Source organism: Bubalus kerabau, chromosome 6, assembly GCF_029407905.1.
Source record: "Bubalus kerabau isolate K-KA32 ecotype Philippines breed swamp buffalo chromosome 6, PCC_UOA_SB_1v2, whole genome shotgun sequence".
Lineage (NCBI taxonomy): Eukaryota > Metazoa > Chordata > Mammalia > Artiodactyla > Bovidae > Bubalus > Bubalus kerabau.
The window spans coordinates 50,491,474-50,512,397 of record NC_073629.1 but is presented as its reverse complement, the minus strand read 5'-3'; the positions used below and the strand labels follow the sequence as shown (position 1 = coordinate 50,512,397).

Here is a 20,924-nt window from a genome sequence, read left to right as displayed (position 1 = left end):
GCCTTAAGGGAGACAGTGCTCATTTTGCTTCTCTCTCCAAATTACTGACTGGAGTGTGGATGTAAAGGCTGGAATCTAAGCTGCCATCTTTGTCCATGAGGTGGAAGCTACATGTTGAGGATGATGAAGTAACAAGATTGAAGAAATCTGGATCCTTGATCATCCCGAAATTGCTATACCTGCTAAGGATGCCTCACTTTCACACTTTGTTACTTAATACAGAATGAAGTTTAACTCCATTGTTTTGGGCTTTCCATGACTTCCAGCTGAACTTCACTGATAAACATCCCTTCCTCCTGCTCTGTTTCCACTGTCCTCAACTTCAGTGCACTCACCTCTCGCCCCTGGTCTCCCCCTGCCTTGCACTCCTTTGTTGCTCCCAGCTTTCACCTCCAGGTTGACTCCAGAGCTATATTCACCCATCCTCTACCTCACTCTACTTTGACTTTGGATACTGGCTCTAAGATCCATCTTTTTGCAGCTCGGAGTCTATCAAGTCCTGCTCCTTCCAGGTTCCCAGTCAATCCAGCCAGTCCTATGAACAAGCACATATCATTTGGGTTCTAAACACTCCTCTGTAACCTAGTTTGCAACATGGTACCACGTTCTTCCAGACTGGGTGCTATCTCTAATGGCCAGTACAGTGTGGGTGCCACCAGCAGAGGGGAGGCCTGACCAATGGAATGGTCCCCTCACTTGGGGCACTACCCTTTGGTATGGTGGTCAGATACCCATAGTTATATTACATCTGAAGAATTCATCCATCTATTCATCTATGCATCCGTACATCAGTTCATTCGACACTTGCATGAGTTGTGTTTAAGGCTGTAGCACAGAATCTGCTATGACGATACCCTGGAGATCTTTCTATTTATCATTATTGTTTACCACAGGCTGAAAAATGCCAAGTCATTGGCCACCAAGGAGGATCAGCCAGAGAAGCAGACAGAAAGGACTGGCCCCTCTCTATTTCTTGATGCTTCCCCATTGCTAGTGTTTAAAAACTTGGTATTAACTAGCCATTTCCTTTCAAATGGGAATTCGTTTGTATAATGGTGGGGTCACATTTATACAGCCATATTGTCAGGGATCCAAAAGTAAACCCTTTGTATTCAAGGGCAGATATTCCAGGAAAAGGAGGGAAACTTCGGCCAGCATATTTGATAATGCTTGAGCTTGACATCTTGAAGATATAACAAAATGCATAGAGTGCATTCTTTCAAGGGGAAAGTGGACAAGGACCAGAGAATAGTAAAACAAGGAGCATCCCAGTCAATCTCCATGTTCGTCAGATGAACTGGGATAAATTCTGAGTCTAGTACCAAATTTCTGAGTCATAACTGTCTGGATCCCTGATCAGTTGTGAGGCCTGATGTGAGGAGAGAAGCTTCTGACTTAAAGTAATTTGGAGTGAGAACAAAAGTGAATCACCTCAAGAATCTTCCTTCTCAGAATATTTGGGGATTTTGGTTGCCATATCAAGAGGAGGAAGGAGGGAAATTGGTTGCCATATCAAGAGGAGGAAGAAACTAACATTAAAGATGCGGCATGGGGCTTCCCTGGCAAGTCACCCTTCCCCTCCCACACTGTATTGGAGCTGATCCATGTGACCAATAGAAAGCAGAAGTGATGGTGTGGGACTTCTGTGGCTAGGTCACAAAGGCATGTGGCTTCCACCTCTCTCTTAGATCACTCAGTCTGGGGGAGGCAGCCCTGTTGAGAGAGGGCTGAGGCAAGGAACTAAGCCCTCCTGCCAACAGGCCTGTGAGTGAGTGGAGTCATCTTGGGAGCAGACCCTCCAGCCCCCGTCAAACCTTCAGGTACTCACAGCCCCAAGCAACCTCGAGAGAGACCCTCAGTGTAAGCCACTCAGCTAAATGGCTCCCTGACCCACAGAAACTGAGATAATTTTATTGTTTTGAGTTGCTAAGGTCTGAAATAAGTGGTTAATGCAGCCCTAGATAACTGCCGAGCTTCCCTGGTGGCTCAGGGGTAAAGAATTTGCCTGCCAATGCAGGAGACTCGGGTTCAATCCCTGAGTCGGTAAGATGCCCCTAGAGGAGGAAATGGCAGCCCACTTCATTATTCCTGCCTGGGGAATCCCATGAGGATTGAGGAGCATGGAGGGCTACAGTCCATGGGGTTGCAACACAACTTAGCAACTAAGGCAACAAAGATAACTATTACTCCGTTACTGTTAGTCAGTGTATGTCAGCAGCTCAGTTAATCTGCACGACAATCCTGTGAAATAGAAATAACTTTCTTAAAAAAACAAAACAAAAAAGAAATAACTTTCTCCACTTCAGAGGTGTGAAAATGGGTTCAGAGAGCCTAAGTAATTTCCCAAGGTCATACACCTGCCCTCAAATCCTTCTAAACCATGCTGCCCCACACAGTCATGCCTCTCTGAGATTTTCTCCTCCTCCTCTGATTGACTTACAAAGATGAGCCTGATTGTTCTGACAGTGGTCTCAGGTTTAAGGCTGAAATTATATGGTTGTTATGTATGATTGTTTTCAAACTACCTGCAAAAATCGTATTCTTACAGACTTTGTGAAGCAGCTTCAAGGACTTGGCAGAGATGAGGTGAAGCAAACAGCATTCTAAAGTAATAGCAAAGAAACAACTAAAAAAGTGGACAGTGTTTCTAGTTGAAATCAGAAAGCTGATGACAAATAAGACCTCTGCTGGGACAAAGGATTGTTGGTATCATTTGTGGAGCTATGACACGTATACACCATGGGAAAATAGCTGAAGCCATCAAAGCGTGGACACTGCTGGCTGGAGGATCTTATCAGTCACCTTGGCAGCCCAGGTGTGGTCATCACCTACCTGTGGACTGAGTCTATCTCAGAAGGAGGAAGACAGCCAGGAGTGATTCTTATGCCAGTTCTGGAATGGACTTGACCTAGGTTCTGTTGGATATAACTAGCAATTGAACTTTTCTTCCCCAGTTCCCCACGCAGTGGGAAGTAAAAGGGCATAGTTTTCTCTGAGGTCATTTTTTGAGTCAATAAATCAGATTGATTCAGAGCTTTTCAATGGAATTTTGAGATCTGCTTATTAAGGACTTAATGCTGATAACAGAAGCCAAGTGGATTAATAAGAGTTCGCTACCTAAGCCCTAAGCCAGTGCTTCTCAAACTTTAATGCAAATGAATCACCTGGGACATCTATTGAAATACAGATTTGGCTTCAGCAGGGCTGGAGTAGGGCTCCCAGGTGAAGCTGATGCTCCTGGGCCATGGTCAGCAATTTAGCAGGAAGAGCAGAAAGCAATCATTCTCAAACTTGGGTGCTTATGAGAATCACCTGGGAAGTTAAAAAGCTATAGATGCCAGGGTCCTACGCCCAGAAAGTCCACTTTAATTGGTCTCATGTGCATCCTGGGCATTAGGATTCTAGTGTGTGGCAGTATTTGAAATGGCAACCCACTCCAGTATTCTTGCCTAGAGAATCCCATGGACGGAGGAGCCTGGTAAGCTACAGTCCACAGGATCACAAAGAGTTGGACACGACTGAGCGACTTCACCTCACTTCTAACAAGCCCATTTCCAGTTGTTTGCTGGTTCCCTCCTGATCCTTTTCCTGGGAGAAGCAGCTACAGTTCAGGGTAACTGGTAGCTGGGGGCAGGTGCCTGATCCATCCTGCTGCTCTCTCTGTGGCTCCCCTTCTCATCCGGGGACAGGGGCAATGGCTGAGTCAAAAGAAGGATGGAGCACATTCATGTATTCACAGAGAACTCAGTGTAGTGCCTGGCACAATGCATTATGACTTCATGATTACTCTCAATGGCTAGAGACTTAAGATTAGTTAAGTTTTAATAGATGGTTATCCTTTGTGGGCCAGGAGTGGAGAAATGCCTTTGTTCAATAACTTGGAAGAAAGAGAAGTGGATCTGTAGGGGATGGGATTCAACACCCACTCCCACAAACTGTGAGACTGAAGGCAGAATTAGGACACTGAAGATCAAGTTCTACTCCCAAGATCATTCAGGCAACAGTACCGGAGTGACAGGGCCTGGTGCTAAGTAAGCCTTGGGGAGAACTGCCTAAATCAGAAAGCAAGGATGTTTAACTTTCTAGAGCTTCTGGTTTAAAAAGAAGACAAGCTAAGGAATTCTGTGGTGGTCCACTGGTTAGGGCTTCAAGCTTTCACTGCTGTGGGCCCAGGTTTGATCTCTGGTTGGTTGGGCAACTAAGATCACACAAGCTGTGTGACATGGGTGATCTAACGACAATAAAGTGTGGTTCCTTCCCCTCAAGATGCTGATAGCCTCAGAGAGGATATAGAAATAAGATAGAAAACTATACGACTCCCACCTCCGACCTAGAAGAGGAGCCGTCCCCACCAGCAGACTTGGCTGAAGAAGAAGGTCTGGGACAGTTTGTGGAGCAGGTGACACGGGCTCGTCAATTTCAGGCCCTGTATGTAGCCTTGCCTTCAAAGGGCTTCAGGATGTTTGTCTCCTGACAAGTCAAACTTACTTCCGATATCCATCCATGCTCTCCTGTCTGACTTTGCTCAAGATTGCAGAGTACATGGGTGCAAGGAAAGCACTTGTGTTCCTCACCACAGTGTCCTTGGAGACCAGCGGAGCACCCTGGCATTTAGCTGTGCTCAGTGCTTAAGTGAATAAGTGTGGTTTTTGCCAGCTCAAAGCCTGAGCAGCTTTGAAGACCCAGGTCAGGCTTGGCCTTTGTCTAGCTATCCCGACAGCAGGGAGTGACTACCACCTACAGGGAGGTCCTACATTCTTCCTGAGCTCTTCCAGGCTTGGAAGCCTGGTTGGCAGCCACGAGGTCTGAAATCACACACTGGTGCTGCCTGCCTCAGACACGGTATACCTGCTTCTGCATCAGTTTCCCTTTGTGACTAGACTCCTTCTCTGAACACCAGCCTACTGGTCCGAGACTGTCAACCAGTTCTTTCTAAAACCTTCCCTTTGGGGGCTGGATCATGTTCCATTTATCCTCAGCTGTGATTCTTGTCCTCCTGTGAATGGGCTGACGGCACAGAACCATGGAACTGGCCCGAACCTGACTTGGTCATCAGTGCCTTGAACCTCAGTGACCTTTTCCACCAGCACCTGCTGCAGCCAAGGCCAAGTTAGCTAGACCCATTCAGACACTGGACTGCTCAGCCGCTGCCATTTCCCCAGCCCTGACCTATCTTCTTCCTCCTTCCTCCCTAGTCTGTTTGCTAACCCTTGCCTGGAGTTCCTTGCAGGCAAGTCAGCCCTAGGTTAGGTTGCTTTGCCCTTTCAGGATGTAATCTCAGTCTCTCCCCTTGAAGCCCGTGACCACTGCATCTGTCTCACTTGGACACTGTTTTACCTTGCATCACAATTGTGTACCTTTCATCATATCTCCTAGGCAGTAAGCCAGGCACACGTCTTTTTCCTTTGTATGTCAACCACACTCAACCATTGCTTGTTGAAGAGATGAAGTCATAAGACAACACTAAGCACAAATCAAATGGGATGTAATTTTCCCTGACCCTTGGGCTCCATTCCATTCAGCCTGTGTATCACCTCCTAAATTAACCATTCTAAAACACAGCCATTCTCATGCCAAAAGAAACGGCCTACTGCATGAAATCCACGTTTCTTATCCTGAACCAAGCTTGCCCCCAGCCCCCTTGCCACATCTGGCCTCTATTCTACTTGCCCAGCATCCTGACGCTGCAAACCCTCACCCCAGCTGTACATTCATAAGGACTCTTTTGTGTCTCTTTTCTATGTTAATATCTAAATTTCTTCATCCTGGCACTTTTTCTTTTCCTTCTCCTATTCCACCTTGCCACCTAGTGTATTAAACATCTTGCTTAATGGTGAGCACTAAGCTTATTAGAATGAAAAAAGCAATCATTCAAATGTTGTGAGCAGATTTTGTCTTCATAAATCCTTCAGAGATGCATTGTTTTTCTCTTGCTTTGGGAAACCATGTGGTTGCACTCAGGAAGATAAGAATCCACACAAGGTTCTTGGGGGAGAATAATGAGGAAACCACGGAGCTGAAGGTAGATGTTTTAGTTGGAGAAGCTGAGCCTTCTGTGTGGTACATCATGCAGAAGCTGAGCGTTCTGTTTGGTACATCATGTAAACATGATGTCAACAGCTGAGTAGGAGTCCACTAGGGAGGCTGAGAATGTTTCTTGAGTTGCAACAAATTTAGCTGACCCTGTATCTGAGGTGGTTTGTTCCTGCAGAATGTATGAGATTTCTTTATTGAGAGCTGCTTGCTAATAATAACAGCAAACGGTTGTTACACACTTACTGTGTGCCAGGACAGAGAGAAACCCTTACAAGGATTAACTCCCATAATCCTCACAACAACTTTAGGATTTTTCAGAGGTGGAGGAGAAGGCTCAGAAAAGTTAAAGCTGATGTCTTACAAATTAGAGGCACAACCAAGATGTGAACACCAGGAGTCTGACTTCACAGCCTATGTTCCTAACCGCCACTCTCGGAGTGTTGGATTTTTTTAAAAAATCTCTTCCTTTACATTTTTCCTTTTAAAAAAGATAATTAGTATAGAGTATATGCTTTTTATTTGGGAATGCAAACTCAAAAACAGTTTACTGGTAGGGATACCAATCACATTTTGCCACTTTTTCATATGCCATCTTGCATTAGTTTGCTCCTTGTTGCATAGTCACAGGTATTTCTCCCAAGGAATCTGAAGTGTCCTTAAAGGTAGGGATTGTGTCTTAAACTTCTATTCTAGCTCCCACAGTAGGCCCAACTGCATCCTCCCTAAATACTCCTTGAATTGAATTACACTGGTATTCCAATGACCTTCTCCCTCTGGAGCAAAGCAAAGCTAGTGAAAATAAATAGAAATACAGTAGATTTCTAGAGATTCTGGGGAAGACTGAAGCTGCTTCTAAGCACTGCAAATATAACTCAGTAACTTAAAAATAATCCTTCTATACAAACATGAGAAGTGTTACTAGAGACTCCCAGAGGGGTATAATGATCTGAACTTAAAAATAAGACACCAAGATGAAGTAGGGTTTTACTGCCCAGGGAACTCAAATTGCAGCTGGGTGAAGGGCAGCCGGCTTGCAGGTGGTTATATAGTCTGTGCTTTGGCTCCCTCTGTTGGCAGAAAAGAAGAGGTTTGTCTGTTTTTACCTGTAAAAATAAGTTGGTGCAAGTTGTGTGATGGTTCTTAACTGCATGTACTATTGCCTGAGATTCAGCTCTTAGATTTAGTAAAGGGGATGAGAAAACCTACTGGATCTTTCTCCTTAGATGGAAACTAAATACAGATTTTCATTCCTTTTATATGCTAACATTGCTGCCTCTAAAACTAGACTCACTACAAACCACTTATTGTCAGAGAACATACACAGCACTTGTTCTGCCATGGCTTTCCCAGGCATCTAATTGTAAGATGTAAAAAAGTACACCTTGATTACTCACAGAGTTGGTCACACAAGCCCTGGTTTTCCCACACTGTCTGGTAACCTTGTGTCTTGGTAATGTTTTCCATGACAAAGACAAGAGGTTTTGATCTCAACTACTGAAAGCAATCAAATATCTAAAAAATATTTGCTTGATTTATCAAGTGGAATTAAGGACAAACACCTCGTTCCTTAACATGTGATTTATTTTTCTATTCCCCCTTCCCAGACCTTTCACATATGAGTCTAAACTTGTTAATCATGTCAATGATTCATCATTTGTGATTTGGCTCCAATGCTCCCAGAATTCCTCTGTATGGTATTCCAAACATTAAGCCATTGAAATTCCAAAGGACTAGTGAAGACTCTAAGAGGCCACTAATGCCTGGCACATTTCCAAGTTCAAAAAAGATTAAACAAAAACACTCTGAAGTCATTTGCTATTTTAAGAGTTAATTTTGTATATGTCAGAATTTCTCCTTCCTGCATATGAGGATATTTATTTCATTAATCTTAAAGGGGGCATAATGATGTTTTACATAAAGTGCTTACTGTCAAGAAACTTTATGTATTGTGGTAAAATGAAACATACAGGCCTGGCAACAGTCTGGGCTCTGGCATTGTTTGGAGAGGCAATGAACACAGGCCCTTAGCATCCCTGCACGTTCTTGCTGAGTGTGCTAAGAATGTTAAGACCCTGCTCACTTGGGTCATTCTTCCAGGCTGTGTTTGCAGTGAGCAACCTTGAAGGATTAGGGAATGTCTGTGAGACAAAGAGCCGGCTTGCTTACTGCTTGCTATAAAGTGGAAGGTTCCCCAAGATCAGCATTCCTCTTATGTAATGCAACCCATTTTGTGTGCAATCATCCATCTGAGCCCACCTGCTTCTTTCCTGTGAGAATTGGGGTTCAGAGAACTGATACAATCATGTTAACACTCTGGCTACAGTCATAGTCTTTCATCTCTGACCCAGGAGTCCTACGTGTTCTGTCAACATCCATGAAACTGGAAAGATGGCCTAACTGGCAAGTAGGGTAAAAGAGACGATTCTTCAAAGTTCTTGTCACACTCCAGCGGGGCCTCCCTACACAAGTCATTTAGCAGCAGTTTCCCTTCCTTATAAAGAGGATGATAATATCTGGCTCATAACATTGTAGTGGTTCGGTTCAGTTCAGTTGCTCAGTCGTGTCCGACTCTTTGCGACCCCATGGACTGCAGCACGCCAGGCTTCCCTGTCCATCACCAACTCCTGGAGCCTGCTCAAACTCATGTCCATCAAGTCGGTGATGCCATCCAACCATTTCATCTTCTGTCGTCCTCTTCTCCTCCTGCCTTCAATCTTTCCCAGCATTGGGGTCTTTTCCAAGGAGTCAGTTCTTTGCATCAGGTGGCCAAAGTATTGGAGCTTCAGCTTCAGCATCAGTTCTTCCAATGAATATTCAGGACTGATTTCCTTTAAGATTGACTGGTTGGATCTCCTTGCAGTCCAAGGGACTCTCAAGAGTCTTTTCCAACACCACAATTCAAAGGCATCAATTTTTCCATGCTCAGCTTTCTTTATGGTGCAACTCACATCCATACATGATTATTGGAAAAACCATAGCTTTGACTTGATGGACCTTTGTGGCAAAGTAATGTCCCTGCTTTTTAATATGCTGTCTAGGTTGGTCATAGCTTTTCTTCCAAGGAGAAGAAAAGCTTCTAATTTCATCTTCTACTTTCATGGCTGCAGTCACCATCTGCAGTGATTTTGGAGCCTAAGAAAATAAAGTCTGTCACTGTTTCCATTGTTTCCCCATCTATTTGCCATGAAGTGATGGGACTGGATGCCATGATCTTAGTTTTTTGAATGTGGAGTTTTAAGCCAGGTTTTCACTCTCCTCTTTCACTTTCATTAAGAAATTCTTGAGCTCCTCTTCACTTTCTGCTATAAGGGTGGTATCAACTGCGTATCTGAGGTCATTGATAATTCTCCCCGCAATCTTGATCCCCACTTGTGTTTACTCCAGCCCGAAATTTCGCATGACGTACTCAGCATATAAATTAAATAAGCAGGGTGTACAATATACAGCCGTGACTACTCCTTTCCCGATTTGAAACCAGTTGTTCCATGTCCAGTTCTATCTGTTGCTTCTTGACCTGCATACAGATTTCTCAGGAGACAGGTAAGGTGGTCTGGTATTCCCATCTCTTAAAAGAATTTTCCACAGTTTGTTGTGATCTACACAAAGACTTTGGTGTAATCAAAGTGGAGTGAAGTTAAATAAGAATGTACTGATCCCTACTCTACTCGACCCTTTCTGGGTGCTTTTTCCCTCTTTAGCACTGGGATAGGGTGCGGAAGGCACGATGTAGCTGGGCAGAGTGGAACGGAGTGGACCACAGGGTAGGCTGCAAACGAGCCTGAAGAGATGGCACAGTAGCAGCCCCGCAATTTCTAAGTAGGCGGGCTCGGAAAACCGCAAGCTGATTGGAGCGGGGACCAAGGATTTTGTATGCAAAGACGTTTGCGGGGCAACCACGCGGTTTTTACTTGGCTCGTCTATTTCAAGTGGCATTGGGGTCGTAGTGACAGGAATTACAGGGAGCACTGAAACCCCGGGTTCCCTCAGACAAACCCTTGTATTAGTGGCGACCGCGCCCTTTCGAACAGCGGGAGCTTACCCAGCCTGTGGCTGCGCCGCCTGCCGGAAACCCCGCGGCTGCTCTCGGGCGCGCGCCCCCCGACCGCTCGTGACCGCTCACGCATGCTCCCCGCGCTCCCACGCGCGCAGGCCCTTCGCCGCCGCCGCCCACGCAGCCGCGTGCTCTGGCCGCGCGGACCCGGCTGCTGCGTTGCGCCGCGCCCACCGAGCCAGCTGCCGGCCCTGGGACGAGCTCTCGGAGGACGCTGCAGCGCGGGGCGCGTCGCCCCCCTCAGTCCACCAGAGCCCGGATACCTTAGAAATTCGGCTCTGGGTCTGTGGGGAGCGAAATGCAACCCAAACTCCATTTTGCCGAACCCCACGCAAATAAACACACACAAGCATTCACACAGACGTCGCCGCGACCCGCGCCCGCCGCGGCGGATCCCGGCCGCGTGCGGCCAGGGAAGAGCTCGGGACCCGGGAGGGGTCGCTGCTCGGGACCAGCCGCTAAACGGTGCGACGTAAGTGCCCGGCGTTACCGGCCCGGCTTAAAGGCGCAACTGCCGGCCGGAGGCCTGCAACGCCGGGGCGGGGCCAGGCCGGGCGGAACCGGCCGCGGGAGAGCGGGCAGGCGGGGGAGATCGGAAAGGAAAATAGCGGGGGAGGAGGAGCGCGGGCGTGATTTGTCCTTCTCGGCCAGGTACGGCGGCGCCCAGGGCGGGCCGGAGACCGGGCTGCGGCTGCGCTCAGACTCAACCAGCCCGCGCCCGGCGCCCTCGCAACATCCCTTCTCTTGCAAGGCTAAGCCGACTTCATTAAAAGGCGGTCGCCGAATGAGGACGGGCGCCAGCGAGCGATGTTTGGAAGCGCCCTGGCCTCAGTGATACAGACCAACAGTTAATGGGGGAGGTGGGAAGGGCGCGGGGCCGTCGCCTCTGGCTTAACAGAGCAGATGCGCGGAAACTCCAACAGGTGGCTCCGTGGCGCAATGGATAGCGCATTGGACTTCTAGAGGTTGAAGGCATTCAAAGGTTCCGGGTTCGAGTCCCGGCGGAGTCGGAGGTTTTTTCCAACCCCCTGTTTTATTTTCTACACCAGTCATTTCTCTCCTTTTCTTAAAGGGTGTACTCTCGCCTCGCATTCTCTGCCCGCTATACCCACTGCCTTCGGCTTTCTGCAGCTCTTTTTCTTCTAGTCGCTCTCACCTCTATAGTCTATCCCTCCCCTTACTTCCCTGGCTCGGTGGCTCTGGGCCAGGGCCCTGCCGACTCCGGAGCCTGATCCGGGAACTGGGGAAAGCAGCCCGGGCGGCATCGAGGCAAGGTCTCGCGGTTTCGGCCTAAGCATAACGCGGGGGAGGCCCCGTCTCGGTTGTTCGGGAGAGCTGGCTCCAGACCCCTTCGCCAGGGGCGCGATTGTGGCTGCTAGGGAGGGAGGGGCGAGCGAAGGACAGGGAAACGCGCCCACGCGGTGAGCAGTCTTCCAGCCCAGAAGGCTCCCAGCCCAGTGGGATCCTGTCACAAATGCAGATTTCTGGGCGTCACTCCAGTGGGCCCAGGAATCTGACTTTCGAATAAGAACGCCTGCTCCTCTCCTCCATGATTCCGGTGCAAAGAGACCCAAGGTCCACTCTGCCTGTCAGCTCCTTTAGGCAAGGCTATCTTTTACCTCTTCTAACAGATTCTTTACCGACTGAGCTACCGGCGAAGCCCTTCTGACAATTCATATCTTTGCATGAGATTAGGGTTCTACCTCGATGAATGCGAATAAATCAGTGAGTGAATGAAATTTTAACAATGCTGCAACAAACAATTCATGCAAAAAATACAAAATCCCAAATTGTCCAGAAAAGTATAGGGAAAAGTAAACATCTTTGTTCTTCCTATTTCCCAGCCCTTCTTCAACTCTATAAGCCATCAGTGAAAATGGTTTCTTGGAAATATTTTCAGATTTATTTTATGTCAGCATTGCTGCATCTACCCTCTTTATATTTGTTGATGTTATTGATGTAGGTGGTTTCGCTATGCTTGCTAACTCACTTATTATTGCAATAGAACTGCCTTGTTCCATTGTACCTAAGTATCATAATGATTTAATAGTCCCCAATAGTTGGCCATATCAGTGTTATGTATTTTCCTAGTGTTTCAGTGAACAGCCTTATTACTGTACACAAGTGCAAATTTATCTGTAGGATAGATTCCTAGGAAATTGAATTGCTGGGTCAAAGGCTTGTTTGTGCATTCTTTGATAGATATTACCAAATTGCTTTCATAGAGATTGTATCCATTTTACTGTCACTAACAGTGATAAAAGTGGCATTTCAAATATGCTTAGAAGAGGAGGAATGTTCATTGTCAGTGATTCTGAGACAAAATTCCCACTTCAGTCCTTTTACAGAGGTATATTTCAGATGAAAATACAAATAATATGACCATCAAAAGCACTAAAATAAGATGTGATGAAGTTATTTAATAACTTAAGCAGTATAACTCCAAACCTAGAAGCCACTAAAAAATCAATAAATCCAAAAATATGGATTTCTGTAAGACAAAAAACAAAATACCATAAACAAAAATCAAAAGGCAAACTGGAACAGAACAATTATAATACATATCACAAAAAAGGGCTGGTTTCCTTAGTGTGCAAAGAACTCCTTCAAACCAATAAGAAAATGAACGATGATGGAATAGAAAAATGACCAAACCCACCACACACACAGTAGGTATCTAGAAAATATATTTGGGTTTGTTTTCTTTTAAATAGACATTATATTTTGGCTTTAACTTCTGTTTTTAAAGTTAAATCTGATAGTTTTATAGACAACCAAGATTCCTGTGCTATTTATTAGTTGAACTAAAGTACTCACCTACCTTTCTTATTTAAGAAAATGTTAATTGAAATACAGTTGATTTACAATGTTGGGTACAGTATAGTGATTCAGTTATATATAAAAATATTCTTTTTTTTACATACTCTTCCAGTATAGGTTATTATAAGATATTGAGTATAGTTCTGTGTCTACTGTTATTTAGTATATAGAGGTCTGTATTGGTTAATCCCCAGAGAAGGCAATGGCACCCCACTCCAGTACTCTTGCCTAGAAAATCCCATGGACAGAGGAGCCTGGTGGCCTGCAGTCCATCGGGTCGCTAAGAGTCGGACACGACTGAGTGACTTCACTTTCACTTTTCACTTTCATGCATTGGAGAAGGAAATAGCAACCCACTCCAGTGTTCTTGCCTGGAGAATCCCAGGGATGGGGGAGCCTGGTGGGCTGCCGTCTATGGGGTCGCACAGAGTCGGACTCTACTAAAGCAACTTAGCAGCAGCAGCAGCATGGGTTAATCCCAAATTTCCCATCCCCCCTTACCTTTTTGGTAACCATAAATTTGTTTTCTTTGGCTGTGAGTCTATTTCTGTTTTGTAAATAAGTTCATTTATATCGGTTTTAAAGATGCATATAAGTGATATCATATGCTATTTGTCTTTCTCTGATTTAATATGATAATCTCTAGGTCCATCCATGTTGCTGCAAATGGCATAATTTCATTCTTTTTTATGGCTGAGTAATATTTCATCATGTGTTTGTATGTGAATACCACATTTTGTTTATCCATTCATCTGTCAATGGACACTTAGGTTGCTTCCATGTCTTGGCTATTGTAAACAGCACTGCAGTGAACATTCGGATGCATGTATGTTAATTCAAGTTAGAGTTTTCTTCAGATATATGCCCAGGAGTGGGGTTGCTGGATCATATGACAACTCTATTTTTAGTTTTTAAGGAACCTCTTTAGTGGTCTCCATAGTGGCTACACAAATTTACATTCCCTTGTTGTGTAGGAGAATTCCTTTTTCTGCGCACACACTCTCCAACATTTATTATTTGTAGACTTTTAAATGATGGCCATTTTGACTGGTGTGAAACATCACTACATGTTGTGATGTGTACATGATGTGAAACATCACTACACACCATGACTGGTGTGATGTATCACTACAGTGATACATCACTGTAGTTTTGATTTCCTTTTCACTAATAGTTAACCACGAGCATCTTTTCATGTGACTGTTGGCCATCTGTATGTCCTCTTTGGAGAAATATCTGTTTAGGTCTTCTGCCCATATACTGTTGGGTTGTTTTTTTGATCTTCTTAAGCTGTATGAGTTGTTTGTATATTTTGCAAATTAATCTCTTGGTAATACTGTTTGCAAATATTTTTTATACTCTGTAGGTTGTCCTTTTATGGTTTCCTTTGCTTTGCAAAAGCTTTTAAGTTTAATTAGGCCCCATGTGTTTATTTTTGTTTTTATTTTCATTACTCTATGAGACAGGTCCAAAAACATACTACTGTAATTTATGTCAAAAAGTGTCCTATCTTTTCCTCTAGGAGTTTTATGGTATCTGGTCTTACATTTAGGTCTTTAATCCATTTTGAGTTTTTTATACAGTGTTCAAGATGTTCTAATTTCATTCTTTTACAGGTAGCTGCCTAGTTTTCCCATCACCATGTATTGAAGAGACTGTCTTTTCTTCACTGAATATTCTTGCTTCCTTTGTTGTAGATTAATTTTGGCCATAAGTGAGTGAATTTACTTCTGGGCTTTCTGCTCTGTTTCATTGATCTGTGTGTCTGTTTTTGTGCCAGTATCATACTGTTTTGATTACTGTAGCTTTGAAGTATAGTCTCAGGTCAAGGAGCCTGAGTCCTCCAGCTCTGTTCTTTCTCAAGATTGTTTTGGCTATTAGGGGTCTTTTGTGTTTCCCAGAAATTCAAAATTTTTTGTTCCAGATCTGTGAAAAATGCCATTGGTAATTTGATAGGGATCACATTGAATCTGTAGGTTGCCTTGGGTTATAGAGCCACTTTAACAATATTGATTCTTCCAGTCCAAGAACATGGTACATCTTTTCATCTCTTTCTTTCATCTACGTCTATAGTTTTTGGAGTACTGGTTTTTGCCTCCTTTGGTAAGTTTATTGCTAGGTATTTTATTATTTTTGGTGTGATGGTAAATGGGATTGTTTCCTTAATTTCTCTTTCTGCTATTTTGTTGTTAGTGTATAGAAACGGAACAGGTTTCTAGATATTAATTGTGTATCTTGCAACTGTACTGATTCATTGATGAGCACTGGTAGTTTTCTTGTGGCACCTTTAGGGTTTTCTGTGTATAGCATCATGTCACCTGCAAACAGTGACAGTATTAGTTCTTCCTTTCCTATTTGGATTCCTTTTATTTCCTTTGCTTCTCTGATAGCTATTTCTAGGATGTCCAAAACTATTAGTATGTTGAATACAAGTGGCAAGAGTGGGCATCCTTGTCTTGTTCTTCATCTTAGAGGGAATGCTTTCAGCTTTTCATCAGTGAGGATATTAGCTGTGGGTTTGGATGTGTGTTCAGATGTGTGTTCTGTGTCAGCCCTCTGAATTATGGATCCCAAGCTGGAACAGCACAAGATGAGAGGCTGGATGACCAGTTCAGGGCTGTTGAGGTCATATAGGTAAGAAAATAATGAGGGCTGGAACTAGGGAGGTGGTTTGGAGAGAGGGATAAGTATACAAATTGAGAGATATTAAAGGAAGCCAAATTGATGGGACTTGATGAATTAAGTGATATATAGAGGAGGGGCAGTCAGAAAAAACACTCCCATTTCTAACCAGGGACTATGGGTGGATGCTGAAACAGTCATGAAGGAGACAGAGAAGTCAGTCAAGTTCAGATTTCCTGAGGTCTCTGTGGAATACCCTGGAGAAGATGTACAGTGGCAGTTGATATGCAATGCCAAGTACATAGCAAGCTCTCAGTAAATACTTACTGAATGAAAGGACCAAAAGGAAAGTAGGTATTTAGGGAAAGAGGGAAGAAAGAGAAGCTCTAGAGCTCAGGAGGCTGATCTAGGCTGAGATTTAAAATTCATTCACCTACAGATGGCACTTGAAGCTCTGGACCATGTGAGGTCATGCGGGGGAGTGTAGATGGTGTATGGAGAGATGAGGATTGAAGACAAAAACCCAGAGCATAGACAGTTGAAGGATAGTCAAAGAATGAGTTCTTCAGAGAGAACAAAAAGAGTAGCCAGGGAGGTATTAATAGGAAGAAATCCAGGAAGAAGCATTATCTCCAAAAACTGATGGAGTAAGTTTCCTCTTGAGGAGGACCAAGTCAAGAGGAAAAGGAAGACATCTTACATTTTTCTAAACACCTGTTTCATGATAGCAACTTTATTTAACCCTTGCCATTTAATTATCCCCCCAACCCTAAAAAGTACAAAATCTCCCCATTTTACAGATGAGAAAATTGAGGTGCAAAAATGTTATGGGGGTAAGGTGAAAGGATTAGCTTAAGCATGATGGAAGAGTGTCTGCTCTTCTAAGGCAAGCAGGAAGAGGGCAGAGCTTAAAGCATGAAGATGGAGAAGGGAAAATTTTAGGTTTCCATGTTTGAGGACCTGTTTCCTTCGTGCCCTCTTTCACTGCTCTGCGTCACACACTCAGAATTCAGGAAGGTATTGACAAAGTGGGAGCTCTGCCCCAAAGGTGGAGACATTCCTATCTTAATGCCACACAGAGCCAGTACAGACCTTAAAAGACCAGGGGCTCAGGGAGGTTTCATTCCAGCTTCCTCTTGATCTGAGGCTTTCTGTATCAAAAAATTAAAAAAACATTTTACAACTTCATCCACCTTCTATGGCAGCTACTTGATCAGGAGACCCAGGCTCCTTATTCTTCCATCTTCAAAAATGCAACTTCCACTTCATGGTCCAAGATGATTGCTGCTGCCCCTGCCATCAGGTCAGCATACTAGTTAGTGGGGAGAAGGTAAAGGGACAGAGCCTAATTTCAAGCTCTCCTTTCTTTGAGGACACCTCCCAGGAGTTGCATAAACCACGTTCATTCACATCCCATGGAAAGGTGGGACCATTCCCAGCTAAAAATCATATGTTCTGTTAACTGTAAAAGAAAGGGGAAAAATCCAGCAGTTTCTGCTGGTGATGCTGAAATAGGTATGCACATAGCTATAGTGCATAGCTAAAATGAAAGTGGAACAGAATTATATATATTAGCTCTGTGACTTTAGGCAGGTTACTTAGTTTCTCTGTGCCTCAGTTTCTTCATTAATAAAATGATGAGAATAATAGTAGGACTTATCTCCTAGGTTTACCTAAAGGTTACCTAAATTGTTATATATGTATGTACGTTTCATACATACGTACATACATAATGGTTACATAAAATAAGTTGTAAGTCCTTAGAAAGTGCCTGGCACTTAGTAAGTGCTGTCAGTCAGTCAGTTCAGTCACTCAGTCGTGTCCAACTCTTTGCGACCCCATGAATCGCAGCACGCCAGGCCTCCCTGTCCATCACCAACTCCCGGAGTTCACTGAGACTCAAATCCATCGAGTCCGTGATGCCATCCAGCCATCTCATCCTCTGTCGTCCCCTTCTCCTCCTGCCCCCAATCCCTCCCAGCATCAGAGTCTTTTCCAAAGAGTCAACTCTTCACATGAGGTGGCCAAAGTACTGGAGTTTCAGCTTGAGCATCATTCCTTCCAAAGAAATCCCAGGGCTGATCTCCTTCAGAATGGACTGGTTGGATCTCCTTGCAGTCCAAGGGACTCTCAAGAGTCTTCTCCAACACCACAGTTCAAAAGCATCAATTCTTTGGTGCTCAGCTTTCTTCAACATCCACCTCTCACATCCATACATGACCAATGGAAAAACCATAGCCTTGACTAGATGGACCTTTGTCGGCAAAGTAATGTCTCTGTTTTTCAATATGCTATCTAGGTTGGTCATAACTTTCCTTCCAAAGAGTAAGCGTCTTTTAATTTCATGGCTGCAGTCACCATCTGTAGTGATTTTGGAGCCCCCAAAAATAAAGTCTGACACTGTTTCCACTGTTTCCCCATCTATTTCCCATGAAGTGATGGGACCAGAGGCCATGATCTTCATTTTCTGAATGTTAAGCTTTAAGTCAACTTTTTCACTCTCCTCTTTCCCTTTCATCAAGAGGCTTTTTAGTTCTTCTTCACTTTCTGCCATAAGGGTGGTGTCATCTGCATATCTGAGGTTATTGATATTTCTCCCAGCAATCTTGATTCCAGCTTGTGCTTCTTCCAGCCCAGCATTTCTCATATAGTAAGTGCTATAGTGTTTATTAAAAACAAAGTAAAAATAAGCAGAGTCAAATGGGAATTCCAAGGATGCAGGTATTGGTGGGGAAAAAACAAAAAATATTTTATGAAGAAATGTAGAGCATCAGCTCATTGATGCCTGGGATGGTCTTATTCCTTCCCTGGGCACCCCGAGCTCCTGGCCTTTTGCCTTGCACAGAGAAGATGCTCAAAGTACTGGTTTCTGAATGGGTTTGAAAAGTTAGTAGTATTTTGATAGGTGGGTTGGAGGCAAGGAGAATACTCTAGGTGGAGTTAACCATATGAACAGAAGTAAAAGGTGAAAGCTTACTGTATCCAGCACAGTAGCTAGCATACATAGAACATGGTATATGTTGAGTAACCTAATATTCAGTATCAGCTAGTTTGGTTTGGCTGAAATCTGTCAGTTGGGTCCAGGCATAAAGACACATCACTTTGGGAAATGTAGTATGGGGAACTGTCACATAGGTGATCAAAGTGTAGGTAACCCAGAAATTCCAACAGTAGGAAACCTCCTATTTACTCCTAGTGCCAGTGGGACATGGGAGGAGGTGGTGTTCCCAGAATCCTAAGTGGTGGGGGATTGCCTGGTGAGAGCTGGGAAATGGCAGAGCTGCAACCCAACCCAAGCCAGAGAGGGAGAGAAATACCCTCTTCCCTCCTTCTGTCCTCCTCTCAGGTCAGTGTCTCACTGGAAAGTCAATTTGGCATCTGGGAAATATCATTTCTTGAAGTCCAGAGCAGAGCAGTGAGAGAAACAGGCAGATGACCAGCAAAAAGGCAGTTTGGAGCAAAAGCAGGGGAGTGATGAACATAAGCCTGTGGTGGTGTCCTTTTATGGAGTCTTGAATGTCAAATCTTGAATGTAGGGGTTGCCTCATGTTTTGAAAGGCAGAGGTAGGACATAGAACGTAAAAAAGCAGAAAGACGTTGTTCAAACCATTTTAGGAAGACTTCGCCAATGGGGAAGATGGAGAACAGGGAAATAGTAGCTTCCCTTTGAGTACCTGTCATGTGCCAGGTATGGCGCTAAGCATTTATCTCAGAAAGATGATGTGTCTGGTTCTGGATATGTTGAGTTAGGACGTCACAATAACATGGATGGGCATGTTACAGAGTTAATAGGAAATTTGCATCTGGAGCAGAGGTGTAGAGATGTAAGGGTGGATGGACCTCCCTGGTGGTATACTGAATAAGAAGCTGCCTGTTGATGCAGGAGACATGGATTCGATCCCTGGTCCAGGAAGATTCCACATGCTGTGAGCAGCTAAGCCCATGCACCACAATTACTGAAGCCTGCGTGCTGAAGGGTCCACGAGCCACAACTACTGAGCTCGCGTGCTGCAATTACTGAAGTGCGTACCTAGAGCTTGTGCTCCACAACAAAAGAAGCCACATTGACAAGCCTGCTCTCCCCAACTAGAGAAAACCCATATGCAGCAACAAAACTATGTGCAACCAAAAATTATTTTAAAAAAAGAGATGTAAGGATGGAGACTTTGGTGTTTTCTGCAGAGAAGTGAGAGCAAAGCAGGAGAGGGAGAACAAGACATTCAAGTTAGACAGAATAGAGGAAGAAGAGGGCAGGCATTATGGAAGACCAGCAAGCAGTGGGCAGAGTAAGAAAACCAGTGAAGAGAAAAAGAGTAGAGAGAGAGGAGAAGCAGAAAGTTTATCTTCCTGCAGGCGCCAAGAGAGGCTGGAGCTTCAAGAAGGAAGGGTCAGTAATGTCAAATAACATTTCCTGGCCAGAAGAGATGAAGACAAAGATAAAAGCTATTGAATACAACAGCTGGATGCGTGGAGGAATGGTTTCTCTTGATGGATTAGGTCACAGAAGGAACAGTGGGTATTTCCTTGGCTGGGAGTGGCAAGTGCAAGTAACAGGGAAAAAAAAAAAAAAGTAAAGAGATAAAGAAACGTCTCACCAATGGATCCAGATTGATTAGGGAGGAAAATGTATCCTGATGGAGGTGGAGGACTGGGAGGGTGAAATACTTGAGATAGGCCTCTTTGGAGTCTACAGAACTTTGGAGCCACCTCAGGTAATTTCAAAGTGCAGTCAAGGTTGGGTTAGAGCGAACTGGAGGGAAGGCTAACAGAACAGACTGAGATAGTCAAAGTCCAGAATCTTGACCACTGAACAGTTTCAAGCAGTGAGTCTGAAGTCCATGATGGTGACTGACTGAGGTGGAGTGGAAATAGGGTGACTAGAATTGATGAGACCGAGCCTGAGAAACCGCAGGCTGTTCTTGGTTCAGTTGCCTTTGGACAGATCAGGATAATGATTTTCACTAAAGGAAAAACCACGAGTCACCTTAAAGGACTACAGTCAGGTAAAACGTGACAGGGTTGAGTCATGATTCAGCAGTCTCCGAAGCTCGAGGAGAGGCACCGGGCCGGTTGTGTGCTCTCTTCCCCTCACCTGGACATCCACCCGCACCCCCCCTGGCAGGTGGGGGCAGCAGACAGTTGAAGCAGGTTAAGTGGCAGACTTGGCTGGAAGGGCAGATGTTACAGCTACATCAGCCCAAGTTTGGGTGAGCTTTACATTACAGAATTAAGCCGTGACTTGTTCTCCTAGCTCTGCTTCAGAGCCAGCCAGTTTGATTTGTGTACACATAAAAATGTATACACATACATTTAAGGGAAAAAAATAGGTTTCCCTGATAAAACCTTAACATATAGAAAAATCTTATTAACTATAGTGTGTGCCTTGTTTTTGCTC

At 44.5% G+C, this 20,924-nt stretch overlaps 1 non-coding gene across 1 annotated transcript; it reads left to right on the top strand.

The window, feature by feature from the left end:
- The first annotated feature begins 11,012 nt into the window (after positions 1-11,012).
- Positions 11,013-11,097, top strand: TRNAR-UCU (transfer RNA arginine (anticodon UCU)). Its single transcript is given in 2 exon segments — positions 11,013-11,049; positions 11,062-11,097. It is a non-coding gene; the product is annotated as a tRNA-Arg (tRNA).
- The last annotated feature ends 9,827 nt before the right edge of the window (positions 11,098-20,924 follow it).